General features: G+C 44.1%; 1 protein-coding gene across 5 annotated transcripts in view; it reads right to left on the reverse strand.

The window, feature by feature from the left end:
• The window catches only part of SLC8A3 (solute carrier family 8 (sodium/calcium exchanger), member 3), a 137,169-nt gene extending 119,319 nt beyond the window's left edge, over positions 1-17,850 (reverse strand). For all 5 annotated transcript variants that reach the window (XM_012656094.1, XM_012656093.1, XM_012656092.1 and 2 more), the window contains exon 1: positions 17,155-17,850. The gene's annotated coding sequence lies outside the window, so the exon portion shown is untranslated. The remainder of the gene's footprint in view (positions 1-17,154) is intronic.
• Between the last annotated feature and the right edge of the window lie 9,741 nt (positions 17,851-27,591).

Here is a 27,591-nt window from a genome sequence, read left to right on the forward strand (position 1 = left end):
AACCTCTAAAAGGTGAGTTTGAGCTCAAAAGAATAGGAAGTAATTCAAACTATACTTATCTTTCTACTTACTGCCTCATTTGGATGGAATGAGAATGAAAATAACCATGCAAACAAATGAACAAAAAACAAAAAAGGCAACCTACTCATTCATCCCCACTCTGCCACAACCACGTGGGGCACTTTTAGTAATAGAGGAGTGCTGATGTGCATTTGCACAGCACCTTAAGGGGTTCAACATCCTTGTGCTTCTTCCCTGCTCCTCTTTCCTGTTTCCTATGTCAGAAGATAGCACTTCCATCCACCCAGTTACTCATGCTAGAAAACAGGCGCTAGTCTGCAAGACTTCCTCTCCCTCCTGTCCTTTATTCAATCCAGCACTAAATCTTATCAACTCTCCTGCGATCTCTACCACCATCATCACAGCCTAAGCCACCAACACTCCTCACCTGGTGAATCTACTGCAGTGGCCTCCTAACTGAACTCACCATTCCAACTCTTGCTGGTTCTCAGTTCCACTTCCCTCATACAGCCACAATCTTAAAAAAACAAAACAAAACAAAAACCTAAGCATATCATTCCCCTATTTGAGGCCCTTTAATAATTTTTTCTTGTTCTTGATATAAAGACCAGATTCCTTACCACGACCTCAAAGACTTGCATGAACTCATTCCCTCTCTTCCTCCTTCATCCCCATCACTCTCTCTCTTATTACATTTTAACAACAGTGGCCTTCATTTCTGCTCCTGGGTTTAAACCAAGTTATTGTCCACCTCAAGACCTTTGCACATGCCATTATTCATCCTTGAAACAAGTGTTTCTTCTTCACATCCCCACTCTTAATAATGAAGGCTTTAGATCTCAGCTTAAAGGGCACTTTCTTAGAAAAACTTTCCCTTATCCCTAAAAATGGTCAACTCCCTTTGTTATGTCCTCTTATCATATGCTTTACTTTTCCACTGTAGCATTTGTTAAACTTTTAAATAACATAGTTATTTTTGGGATTAGATGATTAATGTCTAACTCAATCATTAAACTGTGAATGATATAACAGCAAGGACAGTCTCTCTTGTGTTTAATGTGGTATCCTACGTGATTAGTAGGTGCTTAGTAAATGTATGTTTTTGGAGCAAATAAATGTAGCCACCAAGGAAGTTTCTCAGACATCAGCCTTCTTTAAAGCCATTTTATGATCTAAATTATAGTCATTTGCTTTGGAAATATTAGAGATCTCACAGACAAATCCAGACTAGATTTTTAGCAGTTAGGTAGGACCTCTTTAAATTCTCAAAGCTTGTACTCAAAAAGAGAAATTTCCTTCGAGACACAGTATGTCAGCATGCATAACCATAAAGGACTTCCTCCCAAGGGCTCTGTGGATTAACTTAGTTTCACGTTCGCCAGGGCGGTGGCCAAGAGCTGAGCCCCACAATCCCCATTAGTCCGGGTAATGGGGGCCATCACGGCAGGTGCATGGGGCCTCTGCCTTTGACCTCACTCAAAGGAGAAGAGGTTATGAGGATGATTGTGGAAGAACAGGGTGGTTTGAGATGTTTGGCATCCATATTCAAAGTTTGGGAAAGCTCTTGTCACCCGTGATGTGCACAGAGACCCCCATTCAGAGGTTCGGCACTCACTCGTCCTGGAGAAATGTGGAGGGAGAAGGATCTTGGCTTTTTGCCTTGACTTCTGAAAACCCTGACATTTTGTGGATTCTGATAAGCCCCGTGCAGGAGGAGACAGAAGGTAGGCACAGCTGGAGCAGCTCTTTAATCATGAACCAACATGGTGACAGGAGGTGGCAGCTGTGAAGGCCGACCAACCCCACAGCGGTAGGGTATCCACAGGGAAGGGAAGAGAGCTGGCCTTCTGGAGTGAAAGGACATGGAACGTTGAGGCAGTAGATTAACAAGAGGCACGGAATCCTGTTTACCTTCCATACCGGGACAATTAAGGGGGAACCTGGTCTTTGCTCTCCCTCAGTCTTGCAGACACTTTGTGGCAAAAGGTTTTGATGGAGAATATGCTATCATATGGTCAGAATTAGAGACATCTTTGAACAAGGGCAAGTTTAGAAAGACTATTGCCTGAGAAAACAAATGAACTGAAGGAAAAGATGGGAAAAAAAGTCAAAAAAGTGAGGTGGCTAATAAATGCCTGCACCCAGATTTTGGAATTGAAGGTGGAAAATACTCTGTGAATTCCCAGTTGCCCTTTCTAGCCCTGCCAGGAAATGGTTTCCGGCTGAGATGTTAGAGAGAGAGGGGACACCTCTGGTGACCAAGCCAATGGTTGTTTTTCATGCCATTTCCACAGGTCTACACACCAACTGAGACAGATCCCAACTTCCTGGGGGTCTACCTCAGCCCCTTAGAGACCCAAATGATCTTCTGTGGTTCTAGAAGCCTCTTAATCAACCCTGAGACATACTCAGAGATATGACTCAACTGGAGACCCCAGGGCTCCTTCAAATAATAAAGATATTAATAATAGTTATTATTATCAATAATAATTTATAATTAAATAATTATAACAAATTATTATATACAAATGTTTATTGTATGCACAATGCTAAGTACTTCTGATTTAATTTTTATAACAACCCTATGAGATCAGTATTATTTTTATCCCTATTCTACATTTTGGGAAGCTGAGTCTTAGTTAAGTTATTTACTCAAAGTATACAGCAAGGAAACAGCAGAGCCAGATGACATAAACTATGGTTTTAACCACTCCATTTTCCCAAGATGTCCCACTTTGCTGTAGAGCATCCATGGCCCCCAGTCAGTTTCCAGCCTGATGTGGACTTAGGGGCGAAGTGGCTGTCCCATACCTGCTCAGAGGACAGACTAGCCACTGGGTAGAGCTGCCCAGTCCCCAGGCTCACCAGGGGTGCCCTGGCCTCCTGCTGCAGTCTCCTACCCAAATAGTCTCCTTCCCATCAGTTCAGTTTGACAAATATTGACAAAAACCTGTGATTTGCCAGGCCAGGTATTAGATGCCAGTGGGTAAAATGAAAACTAAGACACAGTGTTTGCCCTCAAAGATACAATCTAGCAGGGGGGAGAGATGCACACAGACACTTTTTCTATAAAGAGTGGAGGTAACAGCAGAATGCAGTGGGAACATGGAGAGGGAACCCAGCCAGCTTAGGGATTCAGGGCGGCGTTCTGAAGGAGGTGATCCCTGAAATGAGCCTCAAGCTTGAGTGAGCTTTAGTCAAAATAAATAAATAAAATAAAAAGAGGAAAAAAAAACCCAGAAAGAAAGGAAAGTGGGAGGGGCATCTGAGAGAAAGAGAACAGCCCAAGCAGAGACGTGGAGACACGAGAAAGCCAGCCATGCGGGCGGGATTAGCGGGAGCGCAGCGCAAGGCAAGAGGGTCAGGACGTGACAGTGGGCAGTAGGGAGACTGGGTTCGTGGCCAGCCTCACATGCCAGGCTGAGAAGATGGGATTTTATCCTAAGGGCAGTGAAAAGCCAATGATAGGATTTTAAACAGGAGAATGACATGGTCTGATTTATATTTCAGAAAAACCAATTTCACTAAAGGGTTTAGGACGGCTGGAAGGGACACAAGAATGGAGCAAGAAGAGAGAACTCTATTGCAGACAGAGCAGATGTAGATAAGGAGGCCGGGCCCAGGGTAGATTCTGCCTGTAATGACCCCCTGACCCCATGTCACATTCCGCTCCCTCAGCCAAACTGGTGCCCTGGCTCAGCCCACAGCCTCTCATCTCTTTCCTGGACTATCCTCCTAATGCCCCCGGGGCCATCTGCAAGGTGTCTGTGTCCTCAGCAGTGGCTCCTGACATCTTTTAATATCACTGGCAAATTTAATTAAAGTCACTGTTCCTTTGCTCTTCCAGATCATTAATAAAACAGTGCCACCAGGCCAGACTGAACAAATTCTCCCTCCTGCTACGCCCTCCACTTTCTCCAATGGGAACACTGCTCCGGGCCTGTCACCAGCCTGGGTAGAGCCGTCCTGCTCTGCTTCTAAATCTGGGCCCCTGCACAGACGTCACAGCCAATTTACATTAAAGTTTTAAGTGCAGCCCGGCTGCGCTGGCTGTGACGTGTCACCCGAGTCTGAGCACGCTGCATCTTCTCTGCGCTTCCTCCGCCTACAGGGGGTGAGAATCAGTGCGGAGTCCTTCTCTCCATGGAAATACTCCCTGAGAGACATAGGAACTAAGCTCCCTACTCTCTCAAGAGTAAGAAAAATGTGAACTCCGCTGCTTAGGTAGCTTAATTGTCGCAACTGGAACTTGGATCCAAGGAGGAAAACGTAATGGTGCTAAGTGTTTTTCTTGCATTATTATCTTTGTGAATCTTCACAGTGAAGGAGGTTCTATTATCATCATTATAGATGGCAAATTAGAGCTCATAGAGCTTAAGTAATTTGCCCTAGATCACAGTTAGTAAGTAGAAAGGTAAGCATTTGTGTTCTGGCTGTCTGCCTCCAGGGCACATGGTGTTACTGCTGTGCTTGGTATGTACCCTCGCTTTGGGGACCCCTTTGAGCAAGGGCCCGAGGAGAGCAAGGTAAGTCTTTCTAGAAGTAGAGGCCTCTCCACAAGCTTAGAGGCTCTACACACTCCAAGACAGAGGGGAGCAATGGTAGAGCCCCAGATTTGGAAGCAAGGGACAAGAACTTCCTTCCCAGCTGTGTCTCAATGTGCTGTGAGACCTTGCAAAGTCAGTGACCCTCTCAGGGCATCAGCTTCCTCATCCATAAAGTTCAGGTTGGGTTAGATGATCTCTATAGTTCCTTTGAGTCAAAGATGTTTTGGTTATAAGAAAGGAAAGAAGGAAAGGGACACATTGCATTGCTCTTGGTTGTCCCAGAGCAGTGTGAAAGCCAAGCATGGAATTTAGACTTCCAAGGCGACCACATAGGATAAGAGAGTAAACTAAGGGAAAGTAGTAGGAATCAGGGCCAGGAAAAAGTCAAGGAGAGCCCACATTCTGGATTTACCAAAAGCCTCTTGGATCAAATCCATTTTTTAAACAACTGCTTTTTGCCCATTTTGGGCCAAAAACTGTCCTAGTGATTGGGGGTACAGCCATGAACCGCATCTCCAGCCTTACAGAGTTTATCTTCTGATGAGGGATTGAGCCAAACAAGTAATTATAGGAATAATTGATTACAATTATGTCCTGGGAAGTAATATCTTTTTCTTCTGCTGCTCTAAGCTCTCAGGTTGGTGGCTCTATAGCTGCCTCAAACCACGTGGGCAGTGGCTGCAATGCAGCAGGGCTTTATAACATAGAGAATCTTGCAGTAGTACACGAGATGATATTATACTGTTCTTGCATCTCCAATCTCATGCAATTGTCAAATTTTGCCTTCCCTGAAGCCCCTCAGACCCTTAATGATATCTGAACGACATGATAGCATCATGGAGCCCTGATGACGTTCTCCTAGGTGCCACCACACAAAAGAAAGCTCCCTAGACAGGCCAGCAGTCCTCAGTTTCCTCATGGACCAAAGACTTAAACGAAAATGACAATAGCTCTGATAATATCCTTTCATTGAGTACCTACTCTATGGCCGGCACTGCAGTAGGCACTCTTACGTCTGCTACTGTCAACTATTTTAGAAATGAGGAGACTGAGGCTCAAAGGTCCACCCAAGGTCCACTAGCTGAGCCGGCGGTACAGCCAGGCTATGAAACTTGGTCTGTCAAATGCTAAAGTCTGCTTTTAAGCCCCAGCGGATGAAAGGGGTGGTAGAAGAGCAGGCTAGGAATCTGGTCCCTTAGGTCAAGAACCTCAGGCTCTGGAAAGCTCGACCTCTTCTGGGAAGCCATCCCTGACAGTGATCTCCTTTGTTACTTTCAAAATGAATCATTAACTCCCGTGGGTTCCTCTAACACTTTGATCACCACTGAAGTACTTGTCCCACTGTACTGGGCCTATCTGTTTACATGTCCATCTTCCACTGTCTTCTGGAAGCTTCAGGAGGGATTTCAACTTAATGTAGGGAAATTTTTTTGGTTGCGTGTTTTTGTTTTGTTTTGTTTTTTGGCAGCTATGAGCAGTCACACTCAGTGAAACTCTATTGATAGGGCTAAGAGGTTGGACCTGACCTCTGATATCCTCTCTGCCTCAAAAATTCTGTTTCAAAGATGCCTGAAGTTTATCAGACTTGTGGAAGCCAAAGGACTTTGCCCTCTGCAAGTCCCTGATGGATCTGGGAAGTCACAAACACTGAGAGTGGACCAGAGAGCTAGGAAGAGAGAGGGTTTTGCTCAGCTTAGTTTAAGTTCTGCTTCTCCCATGGCTGGATCTACATCTGCATTAAGTCATCCCCCAGTTGGAGACAGTGATGGAACCAGGACCACATTCTAGAGATGGCTGTTCCTCTGAAACACTCCGGAGTTCTAAAAAAAATACAGACATCTAGATCCTGCTCCAGACTTAAATTTTGGACCCTCAGGGAGTGGAGCCTAGATATTTGTTTTTGAAAAGTTCGTTATTTGTTTTTAAGAAGCAGGCCAAGCCTGAGTGTCCTGGGAGAGAAGACAAGGATCATAGCCTGACTGTGGCTTCTGTATCTCAGGGATTCCAACCATTAGAGACTTTCTTTGGAATGGGGAAAGGACTCTCAGTGGATCATGGGTTGACTCACAGATGGGTACCACAAGGCCTTTCTATGCACTGGACAAATATTCCACACTCCTGGACTCTCACTTTCTTTCATAGCTTGCCAAGAATGGTCAGCATCAATTTCCTACCCACATAAGCAGATTTTTCTTTTGTTTCTCCCTAAACCTGCTGTCTGCTGGGTTTACAACTTTTATCAAGGAAATATAAAAGATTCAGAGTTCCCTTATCTTCATAGGAAAATGATGCAACTTATCCATTTTCAGCAAGACATGTTTCTAGTTATTTATCCTTTCAGTGATAATAACTTAGATCATCTTCTCCATGCTTCCTCCTGGCCTCTTTGTTTCTTCACTTACTCATTTATTCATTCATTCATGCACATATGCATTTGCATGAAACCCAGCCTTATGTGTTGCAGACTGATTTTCACTGAATCATGGTGAGAGGATTACATCGATTTTGTTCCAAACTCATTTTTTCCCCATATACTCAAAAAAATTTGAGTATAAGTTTCAAGAGGGTAGGAATTTTTATCTGGTATTTCTGTATCCCCAGTGCCTAAATCAGTGCCTGGCATATAGTGGATGCTCAGTATATACTTATTGAATGAATGGATACACTGAATGAATGTGCAAAAATAGAAGGGGATAAGATCCAGTGATTTCTCCCATCTTTGGCAGTGTTCAAATGGAGGTTGGAGAACCATCTGTCAGGGATGCTGTGAGCAAGGTTTTTCAAATTTGAGTAATATGAACAAAATATAATCCCTCTAGAGGAGCACACACTTCACTGGAGAAAAGTGACAGAAAATCAAACAATTACGACAAAACAAGTACTAGATTTGGAAGCATATGCAATGTGCCAAGAGCGCACAAGGAAGGAAGGTGTAACACTGCCTGGGATCATCAGGGCCAGCTCCACGGGCCAGGTAACATTAGATGTAGGTTTTGAAGAATGAATAGGAGTTAACTGGGTGGAAGCCAGTGCATCTCAGACAAAGGCAATGGGATGCCCATGTTGAGGGGCATGGAAGCCTGAAAGAGCAGTGTCTGGTTCCAGACGGGTGAGCAGTGTGGCTGAAAGACAGCACTTGAGAGAAGCTGCAGAGGTAAGTGAGGAATTGCTGGTAAAAGCCCTTGTGTGCCTGGCCAAGGAGTGTGGGCATTATCTGCGAAACAATAAGGAAACATTGAAAGGTTTTTCATCAGAGGAGGGACAAGATCAATGTTTTTCTTTGGGCTAGGCAACTAGAGTAATGGCAGGGTGGGAACTGGATAGATGAATGAAAGCAGGGTAAGACTAAAAGCAGGAAGACCGGTCCAGATCTTCTCAGCATCTGGGGGAGAGGAGATGGGAACCTGAACCCAGGCCGTGGGAGCAGCGCTGCTGGAGAAGGCATGGATTTCAGAGCTACCGAAAGGAGAATCGGTGTAAGTTGGAGAACAATGAAATAGCAAGGACCAAACCACATCAGGCACCTCTTCATCCCACTGGCCCTGCCGAGCTCCTCCTGATTCAGAGATATGCAGGCCCAAAGAAATGGGAGCTGAAGGAATCAACGCAAAACCATTCCATTTAGATACCTTCTTAACTTTGGCACTTCCTGTAACCGTTGACAAATGTTTTTGTAAACTGACAAATGCCAGTGAGAGTTCTAGGCTCCCCAGGAGAAAAGCTGCAAGTTCCTGGAATTCAACCAAGGCCTTAGAGTTCTCCTCGGTCTAGTCAAGGGAATAACCATTTGTGAATTCAATAGTTCAGACTGTGACAAGCTCTGGAGATGCACTGATGAAGCAGGTCTGGTTCCTGCCCTGAAGGAGCACATAGAAAAGTGCACAAGATCAGTATCTAAATGAGAGCAAAGGCCTTTGGGCCTTACGAACACTGCCTGAGAGCATCCCAGAGGTGGTGGCGTTGGACATCTCAGGTCTGTTTCGAATGAGAGTACTGTTTCACACAGAAGAAAATGAACTCATGGAATGTATTGCTCCTGAAAAATAGTGCTAGCTAGAAAAGTAAAAATTATTTTTAAAATATCCAAAATATTGAAGTTAACTCAAAGTCTAGAGTGGCCACAAGAAAGCCTGATTCTGCTCATTGATTCATGAATGAAAGTATTTGTGGAGCACTTACTATGTGCTCATCACAGTTGTAGGTGCTTTGAAGATCATTTCTGCCTGGATGTCTTCTCACATTTATTGAGTGCCAAATATGTGTCACACCCGTGCTAGTGCTGGAGATTCAACATTGCACCTCTCACCTGGACTACTGCGAGAGCTGCCAGCTTTGCCCCACCCCTTACAGTCTACTCTCCACAAAACAGCCAGAAATGTCTTTTTTAAATGTAAATAATTTCCAAGTGATTTTGGAAAGATGCAATCATAAGGGGAGACTTCAAACTTCCTGGCAAGCCTTGGGGTAGAGAGGTAAATGGTTAAAGCCAATGACCTCACAGAGCAGGTCATTCAGAAGAACCAATAGGGCCACATAGTGTTTGGACAGAAGTTGTGAGTCTATTTCCAAACACAGCCCCCTTTCCCCACCCTGGCCCTGTTGTTGGCACCTCACTTTTCCTCCAGAGTATGGCATAATGATACCCAACATTTACACTGCATCATTCATTCGACGAGTATTAAGCAACACTATGTGTCAAGAGCTCACAAAGACCTTCTCACTCATGTGATCTTATTTAACCCTTCTTGTGAGGGTGATCATACAGAGGAAGAAACTGGGGCTCAGTTGATTGCTGAGTTCCTAGGCCAATACATAATGGAGCCAAAATCAAAGCCTGGTGCTTGGGCTTCCAGAGGTCTCCTTGCACCGGGCCTGAAGGAGTGTGTCATGTTGGGAAGGACCAAAGAGAAAACGTCCCCTGCAACTGGAAGGAAATCAGGGCTGGGGTCAGAAGAGTTAGAAGCCCAGGGCAGCCTGGGAGGGACATTGTTCCTGCCTCACCCTATTCCCCAGAGAGAACCTCCCAGGTCTGTCTTTTGAGGTCACCCACAGGAGAGGGCTCACATCCCTCTGCCCCATTGCCGAGCCATCAAGGGATGCCAGTGATCAGCCTCCTTTATGTACATTTCCTTAGAGCATTCTCCAGGAGCCTGATTTATTTAATGTCATTTAATTTATCTTAATTTTTTAAATGTTGAAATATAGAATTAAATCATATCATTGCCTGAGTAAAGAACAAATAAAATCTGGCAAGCCGTCAAAGTCATCCCTCTGAGACAAGGCTGGGGAATTCTCTTGCTCAGTCAACTCTAGGGATGCTCTGGGCCCTCCCATTACAAGAGGGTGCTAGGAGCAGACGCCTCGAACTCCCAGAAGATCTAGCTACTGTCCTTGCAGCTGTGCTCTCTCTCCATTCCCCTAAGGATTTTCCTTGAAGTTGATTCCTTCATTTGTTCCCTCTGAGGGGCTAACAGGCACAGGCTCAAGATGATTCTTCCTGTCTCCCTGGGGAGGCAGTGTGCTGGTATGGTCAGGGGTGGGTGGAGCCTCTAGAAAGCCACTGAGCAAAGCCGTCCCACCAGACTCTCAACAGCATCTACACAGCTCTAAATACATCCTTCCTGGGGGCTGTAGGAAAGCGTAGGAGTTGAGACAGGATGGCTAGAACATTTGGGGGCCTAGAACACTATTAGTTGTGAGTGCCCTGGAGTGGGGCTGACTGGTACCTGCACACTGGGGAGTGCCAACCCAGGGACATCAGGACACTCAACCCAGTGCATGGCGCCTTGAAGGCCAGGCATGCAGACAGCTGAGTGGACTGGCCAAACTGACTTCTAGGGACCCAATGTGAGAACAGACACACTAGGGGCTTCAAGTTACAGCTGGGTGGTTCTGAAATGCAAGCTATTGACTGTGAGCACTAAAAATATACTTAGTAGGAGGCAATCTATATGCTATGAGAATATAGAATTACCAGATGAGGGAGGAGCCTAAAAGTCAATACATCCAATGTAAATTTTTTTTTTTTTTTTTTTTTTAAGACAGAGTCTCACTCTGTTGCCCTGGCTAGAGTGAGTGCTGCGGCGTCAGCCTAGCTCACAGCAACCTCAAACTCCTGGGCTCAAGCAATCCTACTGCCTCAGCCTCCCGAGTAGCTAGGACTACAGGCATGCGCCACCATGCCCGGCTAATTTTTTTCTATATTTTTAGTTGTTCAGATAATTTGTTTCTTTTTTTTTTTTTTTTAGTAGAGACGGGGTCTCGCTCTTGCTCAGGCTGGTCTCGAACTCCTGAGCTCAAACAATCCGCCCACCTCGGCCTTCCAGAATGCTAGGATTCCAGGCGTGAGCCACCGCGCCCAGCCCAACGTAAATTCTTCTTTTTTTTTTGAGACAGAGTCTCACTCTGTTGCCTGGAGTAGAGTGCCGTGGCGTCAGCCTAGCTCACAGCAACCTCAAACTCCTGGGCTCAAGCAATCCTACTACCTCAGCCTCCCGAGTAGCTGGGACTACAGGCACGTGCCACCAGGCCCGGCTAATTTTTTCTATGTAGATTTTTAGTTGTCCAATTAATTTCTTTCTATTTTTAGTAGAGACGAGGTCTCGCTCTTGCTCAGGCTGGTCTCGAACTCCTGACCTTGAGCCATTCACCCGCCTCGGCCTCCCAGAGTGCTAGGATTACAGGCGTGAGCCACCGCGCCGGGCCCAACGTAAATTCTTTTGATGGGCAAGGAATCCAAGGCCCAGAGAGAGAGGTGGGGTTTACCTGTGATTGTCAGAAGTGATAAGAACTGGAACATAACCTTCTTACCACCAGTTCAGTGCCTCACCTATTATTATAATACCGTGTTGCCTATTCCTGCTTTGATTTTTGACTCCACCATTGTCTTTTTTTATGACAAATAGTATAGATCCCCTTTCTTGACCTTGTTTCACCTGCCTCACTCATTACTCACTCCTTCATTTTTCACTGAACACCCACTGGGTGGCAGACATCATGTGACATAGAGTGTGGGGAGAGTAAAAGCACTGGGTCCAGGAGGGGCAGTAAGCCACATGCAAGAAAAGTTTAATTTCCAAAAGTGTAAATGGCTCATGAAAACCAGATGCTGTGTTATCAACATTCACAGGAGGAAGGGACTTCTTCTCCATGAAGCCTTCCCATCAGGAAGAAGCATTTGCATTGAACATTGAGGGAGAGGTAAAATTTTTAGGGAAAGGTAAACTGGGAACAGAGGCACAAAACAAGAAAGGGCAAGTTTGCTCAGGTGACCAAACAGGGATTGTAAAAAGTAAAGCTAGTCATAGAGTGGGAATCCAGGCCACAGAGGGCCTTGGATATGAGAAGTGGGAACAAATGGAAAGCCCTTCGAAGTATTTGTGTAGGACAATGACAAGCTTAGAAGGGCGTTTTCAGAGGGGAATTTTGTAACTGTGGTTAAATGAATTGAAGGAGGGAGAAGCTGAAGTTGGGAAGATGGTAGAAAGCTATGTTTTATAGTATAATAATAATAGTAACTACTTCATACATCTGTGGTAATGATTAAATGGGAAAAGCAACGTAAAGCACTTTGCAACAGAGTAGCTGACCAGTGGTAAACACACAAATATCATTATTATGCAGGAAGTTATGAAATTTGCAAGTAAATAGTGGTAGTAGGGATGGAGAAGAGGATAAGGGGCTTAAAAGACACCACACAATAGTTGGGGAACAATGGGGAGGAGTCAAAGATAAACTTGGGGGTTTTGAGCTGGGCGACTGGAAGTTTGTTGGCACCATGAAAAGAAGTGGGAAGTCAGGAGGAGCAGCTTCATAAGGACAGAGACGATGTCAGGTTAGCAAAACTTCAACTTGAGGAGTTGACCCATCCTCATTTTTTGGGAGATATTGTGCAAGTGGCTGGAAACAAGTCCCTAGGCTTGGAGAGCTAGAGTCACAGACTCTGGGAACTACCCACGTGGAGCGACAGCTCAGATCACTGAGGGAGACCACCAAGGGATAATGGGGAAAGGACCAACTGGGAGGCAGGGCAGAATCCTGGAGCAGAAGTGGAAGAGGGGCCACATGGAGAGTTAGAGAGACCTGGAGAGTTCAGTGCAAAAGAAGCCAAAAGCTCAAAGATTTTCAAGGAGCTAATGGTCAATATTATCTGATGGGGCTAGGTAGGGAGTTGGTAGGGGGGAGAGAGAGAGAGATATTGAGAGAGAGAGATCAAAAGATAGAGAGGTAGATAGAGATATCTGGAATAAGTCATTATATTTTGGGGAATGAGAAGTCTTTGGTGTATGAGAGTTGGGCAGAAGGTGGAGAAAAGTGGGGAGCAAAGGGTTAAATGAGTGAATGAGAGATGAAGAAATAGAGCTAGATGATTACTCTAAAATTCCAAGAGTTTGTTGAAGGCGATGGGGAGAGAGAATGATGGGGAGGAGGAATTAGACAAGTGATCCTCTCTTTAGGGTTGGGTCTGTGGAGGGAGAGGACCTTGTGTTGCAGGAGAAAGAGATCCCAGGTAAGAGAAGGAGCCAGGGCAGTTACAAAAGCAGGGCAGGGGTGGCCCCTGAACACTGTGCAGGAGGATAAGAGAATTGTTTTACTCTGAGATTAGTAACAGGGAAGGATGAAGAACCAAGTGGGGAAATTAGGGTACGAAGGAAGAATGTTGACCAAGCTCATGCTGTTTGGCTTCATTCTTTAGGACTCTGAGGTCCTCTCCTCTCAAATGATTTGGAAATTACCACATGGAAGCCAAGGCAGGAGTCCAGTTTCCAGTACCACTTCCGGATCAAGTCCCCACATGACCCAGCGTTCCTGCACACAACCAGGAAAGCCCTATTTATCATTCCAAATACCAAGGCAGTAAATGCTGCTTGGTGTATTCCAAACTATATCCAGGATGAAATAGAGCTGTCTTCCTAGTAGACGTGATTCTGTATGCCATATTCAAGTACTCTGGATCCTGGAATTAACCTTTATTCACTCTCCGTATTATTAAAAACTCCATATACATACACACGTGATTCTTCCTATCTAGATGTCTTGCTTTATAGTCTGTGTGTTTCTAAATACGGCTCTAAAACCTCCTTACCCTTCCCAGCCCCTTCTTGAGTCCTTTCCCAGGCCTCACAGATCTCTCCATCTTAACTCTTTGAAAGCCTGCCTTGCTCTGCAGCTCAGGAAATGTGTCTTATACCTTGCAGACCCTTTTCTCCTTTCCTCCAAGGCACCTTGCCCAGTGTTGGGTTTAGAGTACTCATTCAAAAAACAAATGGACAACCAAACATAAACCAAGCTCACCAAAGTAAAGTAGTGGAACTTCTTCCTAGAAGGGCATCTCCGGTTTGTACACTAAAACAGAAGCCATACACCTGGGTTTCTATGACAGCCTCCTCACTCTTTGCCACCTTCTCTTGCCCCGTGTTCCACGTTCAGCAAACTATCCAAAATGCAAAGCTGACCCTTCACATCAATAGTTAAAACCTTCCTAACCCCTTACTGGAAACTCGTGGAAATCCTTAGCATAGAGTACAAGCCCTTCAAGGTTTGCCTCCTGTGCATTCTCCAGACTCATCTCCCCTGCATTTTACTTCCCAGTCATTTGGAAGAGTTTTATCCACTTTAGGACTTTGCATGCTGGTCCCTCGTCCAAAACATTTCCTCCCTCCTTTCTCCTTTCCTCCCTGCTTTCACCGAAGCTAACTCTTACCTACCCTTCCTTTCTAGGCTTTGCTGTCCCTACAAGTCCTCATTAAGCGCCTGTGGAGAGGTGCTCTTCCTACATGCTTCCATTGACCTGGGATTTACCCTCCACTGGCAAAAACCACTTTATACCATAATTGCCTGGCCACTAGTTGATTATCCCTGCTGGAATGTATGTTTATGAGGAAAGAGACTGTTCTATTTTATCTGCCTCTGTGCTTAGCACATGCCTGGCAGAGTAAGTGGTCGTTGAATATTTATTGAATAAATGGCCGACTGAATGAACGAATAAGTGAATGCTTTCACTTTTGGAGTCCAATGTATTTCTGAACCACACCAAGTATTTGCACCTCTAGGCAAAGCAACCAAGCTTGAGTGGAGGGGGAATTATTCCTCTCTTCTTATCCAACCTTGGTAGTTTAAAGAGGAGTCAAGATGTGTGACACATTCCCAAAATCCAGATTGTGGGCAATGACTGGACCATGCAGGCTGGAGAACAATGGCCACAGTCACTGCCCGTAAACAATACCAATCACTGTGCTCAGAGACTGTACAAGGAACTGCCCCGCACAGACACAGAGCAGGGCTGGGGAAAGAGGACACCCCAGTCAGCTTTGGGGTCCCAGCCCATGGAGGAGCACAGGGGAAGGGAATTGTTTTTACAGGGTCAGTTTGATAACCATATTCTCCCTTCCCTGACCAAGGGGCTGTGGAGGGCGGTGTAAAATAGACATCAGAGAGGAGGAGTAGAGAGGGGGAGGATGGAACTTGTCCCTGCAATTCCATTCATTCAATCAACATGTACTGAGTGCCTACCTGTGCCAGCACAGTGCTAGGCCATGTGGGTACCACGGGAATAAACACCAGTGATCTTTCCTCCCTCTGTGGAGCTTACTGTCTAGAGGTGCACCCAGAATTACTCAATCACAGAAATAAATTTAACGTGCATCTTTAAATCACTTTGAAATTATAAGTTCAGGTTATGGGTGCATAATAAAAGGGGACCTGGCCCAGTCAGGGAAGGTATGGAAGGCTTCCTTGAGGAAGTAAGTAATGAGCTGAGAGCGGAAGGGTGAATAGGAGCACATTACAGGTGTTGGGAGAACAATACAGCATTCCAGGTAGAGGGAACTGCATAAATAGCCTTCCCGTCTCCATCGAGTGAAAGAAAGAACCACTTCAACCAAGTTCAGTTTTGTAGGCTCTATCTGCTTCTTCTCAACCCAATTTCTATATTTTATTTAAAGAAAAAGGAGGCTATGAAATGGACTTGGGTGAGGAGACTGCTGACAGGGAGTGTAGATGGCAATGAGGGGCTGAGATGTGACCAGCCCACATCGAGTCATCCCGGGCTCTGACCATCAGCCAGCCTCAGCCGGAGAACTGCAAGGCACGAAGGGGCAGGTTTCTCTCAAACTTGGATCCAGCCAGGCCAGCAGAAAGAAGCGCGGCGGGAAGCCAAGCGCCCATACAGAGTGAACCGATGCCCCTATTTCAGGAAGAGCATGGCGCAGCAGCTATATTTGAAAATCGAGGTAAACAAGAGCTCGGCTCAAGTGGATGGGGCACGACAGCTGTGGAAGATTAATCACACACGGCTGCAAGTCACCACCAGGTCGCCAGAGGCCGGGAGGCTTCCCTTTTGGTGCCCCACCAGAAGGCCGGATGTGCTCCTATCACGTACCCACATTCCCCCCAGCCCATCCCGCTCACCGCCACCCGCCCTTCGGGTGTTTCTTCAGCACCCAGCAGCTCTCGGCGCCTGGCTCCCAGGTACAGCCTGCGTTTCTGATAAATTGCACCCAATTTCAGTCCTTCTGCCCGGGTGATCTAACCACCAGACGTCCCGGGTTTGCTTTTTAATCTTCAGGAAGGGGGTGGTGGGGGAGTAGAGAGAGAGAGAGGAGGCGGGCGACGAGCGGGTAAATTTATGGCACTGCATTAAAGGCGTTTGTTCTATTTAACCCCCCTACCACCATCTCCACGGTTAAAAATAAAAGACAATGAATAAAAACGAAAATTGCTTCTCCTCTAACCAGATCGCTTTTATCATCTCCTCCAGTGGCTCAGGTCCTCGGGGCAGGTCAGCCAGGGCCTGCAGGAGCAGCGCTAGCCTCTGAATGAGGGCTGTGGCTGTGGCTGTGTGTGTGTGTGTGTGTGTGTGTGTGTGTGTGTGTGCTTATTGGGGGGGATTAGGATTAGTTATATACTTCGCTTCTCTCCACCCGGCCCCAGACCGCGCAGACCACCGGGGGCTGGAGAGCGCAGGACCGGAGAAAGCCTTCTTCCCCCCGCCCCCCCTCCCCGACCTCGGCCACCTCGGCGGGTGCCCTGGGGCTGCAGTTCCCGACCCGACGCGGTGGGGTCCCGATTTAGGGGTGTGCGCGTGCGTGCGTGTGTGCACGCGAGCGCGCGCCAAGCGACTAACGCGCTCCCCTCCTAGCCCCCAAACCCGGCGGACACTCACAGCCCCAGGAGCACAACACGCCTGGCACAGGCGGCTCACACATGCACACATGCATCCAGCACACGGCACGGCACGCTCCCTAATGAGCACCCGCTGCTGACCCAGCAAACCCACGGCCCGACTGTACACGTATGCCCGGGCGTCTCTCTCTGCGCCCCCACCCCCGCACCCTCCCGCAGACACTCGCTCTGCCAGAACACCGCATACACAATGTACACTTTCCGGGGCACCCTCCCCCCACTCCTTCTGGCACTAAATCCACAGGAAGGCGGCTCATATGAATGATCTTGAGAAATAACTTAACACCACCATTCACAACCAGGGACCCTCCTGGGGACATTCCAAGCCCCCCAACCTCTGCCTCCCTTGTCTCAGCTGCCCGCTAAGGGGGGGAAGGGCAGGAGGCTCGCCCCCATTACTCACCGTTTCCTCTTGGCCTCCCGAGCAGAGTGGGCAAGTGAGGGGGGCGAGGAAGGTGCGCGATGCGCCCGCCGCCGGGCTCCTCACCGGCCGCAGAGGCTCATCGCCCCCGCGGGCTGCCCGCCGGCCGCAGCCGTGTCCGGGGCATGTCAGTCTGCCGCCGCCGCCGCCGCCCGCCCGCCGGGGCTCGTGGGCTCGCAGCTGTCAGGGAGCTGCGGGGCAGCGCATCTGGAGCGCGAGGTCTGAGCGGGAGGGCGGCAGGGGCCAGGGCGAGGGGACCCTGGGAGGGGTCCTAACGAGCGGCTTTAAGAGGGAAAACCCCGACCTGGAGCGCAGGCTGGAGACTACGCCCGGGAGAGGCCCGGAGTCCCGGCTGCGGGCGGCGGGGGATTCCTGCCGGGAGGGGCAGGAAGACGAGCAGCCCGGCGCTCGCAGGCGTCTCCGAGGGACCCGGGCTTGGGCTTGCGGTCGCGTCGCCTGGGCTTTCCCGGGGCTGCGAGCGCGCCGGCTCACCGCCTTGCACGCTGTCACCGCGGGGGACGTCTCGGCCTCGCTGCGCGCGGAGGGGACGCGCGGAGAGGCTGGTTTCTGGGCGAGCCCAGAGCTTTGCCCATTAAGCTGCCGCAAGAAGCCAAATCAAAAAGCCAATCTCCAAGCCTCCAAACTGAACGTCACCCTATCAGCTGGGAGACAGAGCCGCACCGAATGACAAGCCGCGCATATTTATCCTAGCGCGCCGAGGGGAGACTTCCAGATAGCTTCCCGACCCGCAGCGGGGAAGTGGAGCCCGCACCGAGCAGCCAGAGAGCCCCTAAGAACCGAATTCAGGCTACCCTGCGGCCACCCACCCAATCGTCGGAGCCCGGTGCCCGGCGCCTCCTGGCCGGCAGCACCTCGAGACGGCGGCGCGTCCTGACCGACCTGGATTCCGCAGAGTTGGGAGCTCTCGGCAGCAGGCGGGCCCGCGGAACCGGCTTTCCCCTTGTCCTCAGGAGACGCTGCCTGCAATTCCGAAATTAAGTCTCCACCAAACACATCTGTGGTTTTTAAATATAGCAGGGAACGATTACCCAGGCAGGGTCCACCCAGGCCTAGGGGAGGAGTTGAGGGGGTTGGAGGTTGGCAGTGGAGGGAAAATAAAACTCCTTTTTTCCCCTCTTTTTTTTCTTCTCTTCTTGGTGCAGAACTCAGCCTGTCATTTTCTCAACCCAAATCAAACAACAGCTTATGAGAGACGCTTGGGTGAGCTCTGGCATGTTGGTTTTTTGGGTTTTTAAGGCTAAAAATAAGAGGGGGCTGCCTCCCAAATTGCTGCTTACTCTGGGCCTGGAGACTGGAGGAGAGATGGTCCTTTGATGCAGCAGCAGGACCAGGGCTTGGGGCTTGGCTCAGGCCAAGTGTACACACGTAGCCTTAAATCAGATGCCTGTAATTTCTGCTATATTTGTCGGGCTTGGTCCTGGAGGCATGAGGGGTGGGCAGGCCTCTCCTCAGAATGGGGTTTCATGTCCCTAGTTTATCGGTGGCAGTAGGCAGATCTAAAACCAGCACAGTGGCTGGCCTTTTGTATTGAAACCAGTGCAGATGGGACAGAATTTAAGGGTGGTAGGAGGTTCTCTCTCTCAGGCCTCTGCTGCTTGAAGCCAAGTAGGAGGGGGCCAACAAATAATAATACTTACCAATGATCAGCATCTCCTTCAGGGCCAGGAATGGTGCTAGTGATCTGATTGTATTATCTCATGACATTCTCATGAAACTCTGTGAGATAGGTACAATTACTAACTCCAATTTTCTGTTGCGGAAATTAAGCCTTAGGGAGGTTAAATAACCATCCCAAGGCCACATGCAACAGAGCAAAGGATTAGAATACGGTGAAACCAACCAGAGTTGTGCTGACACAAGGGTGTGTGCAACTTTCAGGATCCCTGGCTCCCCTGCCCAGATGCTCTGGAACAAGGTGTTGTCCAAAGAGATTAGTAGATATAAGGACTAGAGAACCTCTGAGCCTGGGATGGCGAGAGTTATTTTAGCGTCCCTGGACTCAATGTTCCTTTAACAAGTCACGTGGTGGTTTCGGTCCTGAGTTTGAGTCCCAGATGTGCTCAGTTAAGAGTGCTTTCAGACCCGTGAACCTTTGTGAATCTTGAATTCAGTTAAGATTAGGGCTGAAATACTGACTTGGAAAGTTTTCAATAACTTCTAAAGTTGTGGGATTTCAGGATGTGTCAGTAAGTGAGATTTACCTTGTGTCTGTTCCCATGGAAAATCACAATGCTCACTGGTCCACAGTCAAGACCAAGAGATTGTTAGTGGGCATATAAATTGGCATACCTTTTAGGAAGGGCAATTTTGAAAGATATATCAAATTCCTTAAAAAATGTGAACCACTGTGACCCAGTAATTTTACTGGAAGAAATTTATTCTATGCCAATAATTAAGGACATGCTCAAATATTTAGTTATGAGGATATTTATGGTTACTGTTTATAAGAGTTCAAATTTGGAAACATTTTAATTTCCCAACAGAGAGAATTCGTGAAGTAAGTCACGTTGAGTTGACACAATGGTGTATTCTACCACTGTAAAAATGCTGATACAGCATTCCATGTATTGCCATGGAAAGGTTCATGATATATTACTGAGAGAGAAAAAAACCCAAAACACGGAGTGTGATACATAGCCTGTGTGTGTGCACACGTACATGTGTGCATGTTGTGCATGCCCTGGCAGCATAGAAACACCCAAATGGTAATAGTTATTTCTTGGGGATAAGATTTCTGGTGATTTTCTTTTTCTCTTTAGATCAATTTTATTGAGGCATAATTTACATACTACAAAGTTCACCTATTTTAAGTGTATAGGTTGGTGAATTTTGATAGAAGTATATGTAAGTAGAACAACAACCTCAATCGATATACAGAACATTTCCGTCTCCTCCAAAAGTTGTCTCAGGCCCTTTTTGTATTCATTCTCTCTCCCCACAAGCAATCATTGATCTGTATCCTGTCACTATAGATTAATTTTGCTTGTTCTAGAATTTTCTTTGTTTTATTTCTTCATATCTATTACTGTTTCTTCAATGAACATCACTTATTCACTAAAACTGCAACAGTAACTCTGCATTCTGGGCCTCAGTGTCCTCATGAGTAAAATGGAAATAATAATAATGGTAATAATACCCTCCTCATGGGCTTGTTGTGAGGATTCAGAGAGATTACAGTTTCTGGTATAGAGCAATTCCCAGAGGTACGTTAATTCTCTTTCTTCCTCCCCTACCCCTTGCTACCCCTTAATCCTGCTTGCCTCCCACTCTAAGTTCTATAGCGAACTTTCATGTTGGCCTGTGAAGTCTCAGATCCCTTTAAACTCTGAATTTTCTTTTTTTTTTTCTTTCTTTTTGGCTTGAGAACCACAGCTTGATCACATTTTTTTCCTCTCTACTACATGCATAAAGGTTTGGAAAACATCAAATGTGATGGCAATCTGCCTCCCACTTCTGCCATTGTTTGTTTATTTCTTGTCATCCTAGAACCCGAGGAAATTTTCGCAGGAAAGCCAGTAAGCAAGCTATTTATCATTAGCATTGGGAGCAAGAGCCACAAACCTCATTTTCAAGTTGGGAGGAAACTGAGGCCCAGAAATGTTAGGGCATTCAGTCAGTCACAGAGCTTAGTAAGAAATAGAATCTGTTATGAGCTGAATTATGTCCACTAAAAGTCCTATGTTGAAGCCCTAACCCTTAGTACCTCAGAAAGTGCCTGGATTTGGAGATAGGGCCTCTAAAGAGGTAATCGAATTAAAACTAGGTCATTAGGGTGGGCCCTAATCCAATCTGACTGGTGTCCTTTTAAGAAAAAGAGATTAGGACACAGATAGACAGAGGGATGACCTTGTAAGGACACAGCAAGAAGGAGGCCATCTGCAAGCCAAGGAGAGAGAAACCAAATGTGCTGACACTTTGATCTTAGACTTCTAACCTCCAGAACTGTGAGAAAATAGATTTCTCTTACTTAAGCCTCCCAGTCTTTGGTGTTTTGTGTTAGCAGCCCTAGAAATCTAATGCAGAATCCAAGTATTAGGGCTGATTCCGTGAGTTCTTGTCATTTTCCCAAGGGTGAGCAGCACGCCATGGACAGACTGGCTGAATAGTGAGAAAGGGTCATGCAGCTTCTTGGGGATGCCCTATGATTTACCATTATGACCCAGAACCCAACAAGTCAGTGCCTCTCCAGAAGTGAGGCCTCATGCACATCCAAGTAGCAGACCTGCCTACCCTGGCTACCATTAGTGCTGCATCTGGCACAAACCAATGTTGCTTCTCACAGGCAACTTACACGCCAGCATTCCACAGCCCTTGGATTGTGCAATCTGACGGCCACCAAGAGGAAAGAGCAGACAATCAAATTGAAGCTTAAAGAACATTCTGGAACAGTTCTTTAGCGGAAATAGAAGTTTAATAAACACCATTTGATAATAGGGTAGTTTAGTGAGACACAATCTTGTTATAACTTTTATTTCAAAAATGCATCACTTAATGATCTTTTCTTTTTTCCTTTAATAAAATTGTTTATGGAGTAGAACATGCATATGCAAATGTGTACAAGTCATAAGCATAAGTTCGAAGAATTTTCACAAACTAAATACATTTCATTTAATCATCACCCAGAACAATAAATGTTACCAGTAACCCAGGGGCTCCCTTCATGTGCCCCAATCATGCTTCCTCTTCAGAGGGAATTCCAGACTTCTCCTGACTCCTAAAACCATATAGCAGTCTTATGTGATTTTGGACTTCATATAAATGGAAGTAGATTGAGAGTACTATTGGGTCTGGGTTCTTTGCTCAACATAACATTTGTGAGGTTCATCCATATTGTTCTGTGTAGCAGCAGTTTGTTACTTTTCATTGCTCTATAGTTCTCTTTGAATGAATATGCAATCTAACTTTTCATTCTGCTCTTGAGTGGCATCAAAATTGTTTCTAGTTTTTTATTATTTTGAACAACACTGTTGCAGACATTTCAATCCATGTCTTTTGGTTCACATACGCACTTACTCCTAAGATGGAATCACTGGCTTATAGGGTATGTGAATATGCATCATTCATTGAAAATGACAGTTTTCAGTCACTTGTACCAATTTACACCCTCCCTTCCCAACATTGTTTTGCCACATTTTTTGTCAGCACTTGGTATTGTCTACTTTTTTAAAAATTTCAATACTTTTAGGGGTACAAGGGTTTTTTTACATGGATGAATTATATAATGCTGAAGTCAAGGTTTAAAAAAATGTACTTGTCATGAGAATAGTGTACATATACCAGATAGGTAGATTTTTATCCTTCATCCCCTGCTCCCCTCCCCCTTCTTAGTTTTCAGTGTCCATTACATGACTTTATTAACATATATACCCCTCACTTAGCTCCCACTTATAAGTGAGAACATGTGGGATTTGTTTTTCCATAGTGGATATATACCACTTTTTTTAAATCCACTCACCAGTTGATGAACACTTAAGTTGATTCCATATCTTTGCAATTGTGAATTGTGCTGTGATAAACATTCAGGTACAGGTGGCTTTTTAATAAAATGACATCTTTTTGTTTGGGTAGATACCTGTACTGGGATTGCAGGATCAAATGGTAGTTCTACTTTTATTTCTTTGAGGAATCTCCATACTGTTTTTTGTTGAGGTTGTGCTAATTTACAATCTCAGTAACGGTGTATAAGTGCTTCCCTTTCACTGCATCCATGCCAACATCTATTATTTTTTGACTTTTTGATAATGGTCATTCTGACAGGGGTATGGTAGTATCCCATTGTTGTTTTAATTTGCATTTCCCTAACGATTAGTGATGTTGAGTATTTTTTCATATGTCTGTTGGACATTTGTATATCTTTTGAAAAACAACCTGTTCATGTCTTTTGGCCACTTTTTGATGAGGTTATTTGTTTTTTTCCTGCTGATTTGTTTGAGTTCTTTGTAGATTCTGGATATTAGTCTTTTGTGGATGTATAGTTCATGAATATTTTCTCCCATTCTGTAAGCTGTGTACTTACTCTGTTGATTTTTTCCTGTTTAGTTTGATTAAGTCCCACTTATTTATTTTTGCTGTTACTATATTCCTTTTTGTGATCTTGGTCACAAATTCTTTGCCTAGGCCAAAGTTTAGAAGAGTTTTTCTTATGTTTTTTCTAGAATATTTATGGTTTCAGGTCTTACATTTAAGTTTTTAATCCAACTTGAGTTAATTTTTGTATATGGTGAGAGATAGGGATCTAGTTTCATACTTTTGTATGTGACTCTCCAATTTTCCCATCACCATTTATTGAAAAGGGCCATCCTTATCCTAGTGTATGTTTTTGTCTGCTTTGTCAAAAATCAGTTGGTCATAGCTATACGGTTTTATTTCTAGGTTCTCTATTGTGTTCCTTTGGTCTATTTGTCTACCTTTTTACCGATACCATACTATTTTCGTCACTATAGCCTTGTAGTATAATTTGAAGTCAGGTAATGTGATGTCTCCAGATTTGTTCTTTTTGCTTAGGGTTGCTTTGGCTATTTGGGCTCTTTTTCAGTTCCATATGAAGTTGACGATTGCTTTTTCTAGATCTGTGAAACATGACATTGATATTTTGATGGGAATTGCATTGAATCTGTAAATCACTCAAGGCACTTTAGGCAGTACGGACATATTAACAATGTTGATTCTTCCACTCCATGAACATGGGATGTTTTTCCATTTGTTGTGTCATCTATGATTTTTTTCATTAGTGTTTTGTAGTTCTCCTTGTAGAGATCTTTCACCACCTTAGTTAAGTATATTCCTAGGTATTTTATTTTTCTTGCCACTATTGTAAATGGTTTTTGAGTTCTTGGTTTGATTCTCAGTTTGACTATTATTACTTCTTCATGAGTATCTAAGTTATTTTTGGGCCTATGCAATTACACATAAAGTTTAGAATCAGCTTGTCAGTTTTCATAAAAATGCCTTCTGGGAATTTAATGAAGACTGCATTGAATTTACACATCAATTTGAAAAGAATTGACATCTTTACAATATTAAGTCTTCTGACCTGTGAACATGGAATATCTATTTATTTAGATATTTGTTAATTTCTCCCAGTGCTGTCTTCAAATTTACAACGTATTGGTCTTGTTCACACAGTTGAACCTTGAACAACAGGAGTTTGAATTTACGCAGGTCCACTTATATGTGGATTTTTTAACCAAAGAGAGATGGAAAATACAATATTCTCCAAATGTGAAACCCATGTATAAAGAGGGCCAACTTTTCACATATGTGGGTTCTTCAGGGCAGGATTTGGGTCCTGGAAACAAACTCCTAAGTACACGAAGAGATGACTGTATTTCTTTAAATTAATTCCTAGGTATTTGGGTTTTGTCATGCCAAGTAAATGATATTTTTTTCTTTTTGTTCTGATTAAATAAAATTTTATGTTAAATTGTCTTTTATGGTAAATCAAAAATTGATTTTTGTATACTGATTTTGTATACAGTAATATTACCAAATTTCCTTTTAACTCTAAAAGTTTATTTGTATATTTTTGGGTTTTTTTTCCTCATACATAACTATGCTTACAAATTTCTTCCTTTCGAATCTCATTTTTTTCACTGGCTAGGATTTCAAATACAATGATAAATAGAAGTGGCCATAGCAGAAATCTCTATTTCTTTCTTGATCTCAATGAAAATGTTTTCAGTATTTTCCCATTAAATATCATGTTCTTTGCAAAAATCTTTATCAGATTAAGGAAGTTCCCTTTTCTTCCTAGTTTCTTAAGGTTTCTGGTTTTTTTAGTCATAAACTTGTGCTGCATATTATCAAATGCTTTCTTTGTGTCTATTGAGAAGATTGTATGAAATTTCTCTTTAGTCTGCTAAAGTGGCAAATTATAATGACTCATTTTCTAATGTTAAGCAAACTTTACTTTCCTGGAATAAAGTCATATTGGTTGTGTTGTATTATTCTTTTATGTGTATTACTGGATTTGGTTAGCTTATAATTTGTCAAGAATTTCTGTAGCTACATTCATCACAGAGATTGATAATTTTCCTTTCTTGTAATGTCCTTGTCAGATTTTGCTATCAAGGTTTTCTGATCTCATTAAAAGAGTTGAAAGCGTTCCATCTTCTCTATTCTTTGGATGAGTTTGCATAACACTGGTGAAGCCAATCTGGGACTGGAGTTTCTTTGTGAGGGAAGATTTTTAAATCAGGGATTCGATTTCTTTAATAAATTTTATCAGTTTTCTATGGCTGCTGAAACAAATTACCACAAACTTATTGGCTTAAAACAATGCAAATTCATTATCTTACAGTTCTATAGGTTAGAAGTCCAACGCCAGTCTCACTGAGCTAAAACCAAGGTATTGGCAGGGCTCATTTCATTTTTGAAGGCTCTAAGGGGCAATCTTTTTGCTTAAGGTCTCTTCCCAACCTTAAGCTTATAAAAATGTTTTCCTAAAATTGGTTCTATTTTTTATATTTTCCATTTAAATTTTTAATTCATCTAGAATTTTTTTTGTGGATGGGATAATGCAGGGGTCTAATTTGTCTTTCTTCAGATGCCAATCCTGACAGTATAATTTCCTATTAATAAATATACTCACTATACTTTCCATTTTGTCAGATGCTAAGACTCATATCTACTTGAATCAATTTTGGATTTCAGTTCATTGATTTGTCTTTTATTGTGCCAAGTTCATATTTTTTGGTATTGTTATTTATGCTAAATTAATAAACTTTATTTTTAGAGTAGCTTTAGGTTTACAGAAAAATTGGGCAGAAAGTACAGAGAGTTCCCATATACCACTGTTCTCCCATATTCTATTTTTATTACACTAGATTTGTAGCAAATTCTCATATATAGTAAGTCAAGATATCATCCTTTTATCTTTCTGTAAAAATTTATTGACTCCTCTCAGCTATTCTTCCATTGATCTTTAAAATCACTATATCCAGTGTAAAAATACCAAAGTAGGATTCTAGTGGACATTTCATTAAATATATAAATAAATTTAAGAAAGGTAGATTGTTTTATATTATATGATTCTATCTTATAAATTTATCCTTCCATTTAGATATCTCTTTTTTCACATTTTAATAAAAATTTATAGCTTACTTATTTAGGTCTTTTGCCTTTCTTGTGAATTTTATTTCTAGATATTTTGTAGTTTGATTTTTATTAAAAATGGAATTCCCTCCCCACACTGAAAGTTCTCCACATCAGCCATAAGGCTGTTTTACTTTCTCCTCATTTGTGAATTCATGGAGTAGCACTTTTAATTTCCTTCAAAAACTTTTCTTTTGCATTCACAACTTGGCTAACTGTTTGGAGCAAGAGGCCTGGCTTTCAGCCTATCTCAGCTTTCGACATGCCTTCTCCACTAAGTTTAATCATTTCTAGCTTTTGATTTAAAGTGAGAGATGTGTGATTCTTCCTTTTACTTGAGCATTTAGGCCATTATAGGGTTTACTACTTGGCCTAATTTCAATGTTGTTGTGGCTCAAGATATAGGGATGCCTGAGGAGAGGAAGGGAGATGGAAAAATGGCCAGTGAGTGGAGAAGTCAGGACACACACAATATTTATTGGTTAAGTTTGCTGTCTTATATGGATGTAGTTCATGGTACCCCAAAACAATTACAATAGTAACATTAAAGATCATTGATCACAGATCACTATAAAAGATACAATAATGAAAAAGTTTGAAATATTGCAAAACTTACCAATGTGGCACAAAGACATGAAATGAGCACATGCTGTTGGAAAAATAATGCCCACAGACTTGCTTGATGCAGGCTGCCACAAACCTTCAATTTGTAAAAACCACATCATCTGCAAAGTGTAATAAAGGGAAGCACAATAAAACAGGGTATGCCTGTACATGGCAGTGTTCTAGGTACTGGGGAACATCAGTAAACAAGAGAAAATTCCCGTCTCCTTGTGCTTCTACCATAGTGGAGAAGGAGAGAAATAATAAACCAATAAAGTAGGGTATATTTTTATAAAATGAAACTTCAGATGAAAATAAGTTATATGAAGAAAACTCAAGCCAGGTGAGGTGTTAAAAAGTGACTGTGGTGGGGGATGTTTTGGTGGCAATTTAGATTGAATTTCAGGGGAGCTATTATGTACAGAATGTTTATGTGGCCCTCAAATTCATATGTTGAAGCCTTAATCCCTAATGTGATGGTATTTGGAGGTGTGGCCTTTAGGAAGTAACTAAGTTTGAATGAGGACATGAGGGTGGAGCCTTCATTATGGGATTAGTGCCCTTATAAGGGGACAAAGAGACTGAGATCTTTCTCTCCTCCCCATGTGAGGATATAGCAAGAAGGTATCCCTCTGATAACCAAGAAGGCCCTCACCAGGAACTGAATAGGTCAGCACCTTGATCTTGGACTTCTCCAGCCTT

This window comes from Propithecus coquereli, unplaced genomic scaffold, assembly GCF_000956105.1.
Source record: "Propithecus coquereli isolate 6110/MARCELLA unplaced genomic scaffold, Pcoq_1.0 Scaffold5, whole genome shotgun sequence".
NCBI classification, from domain to species: domain Eukaryota; kingdom Metazoa; phylum Chordata; class Mammalia; order Primates; family Indriidae; genus Propithecus; species Propithecus coquereli.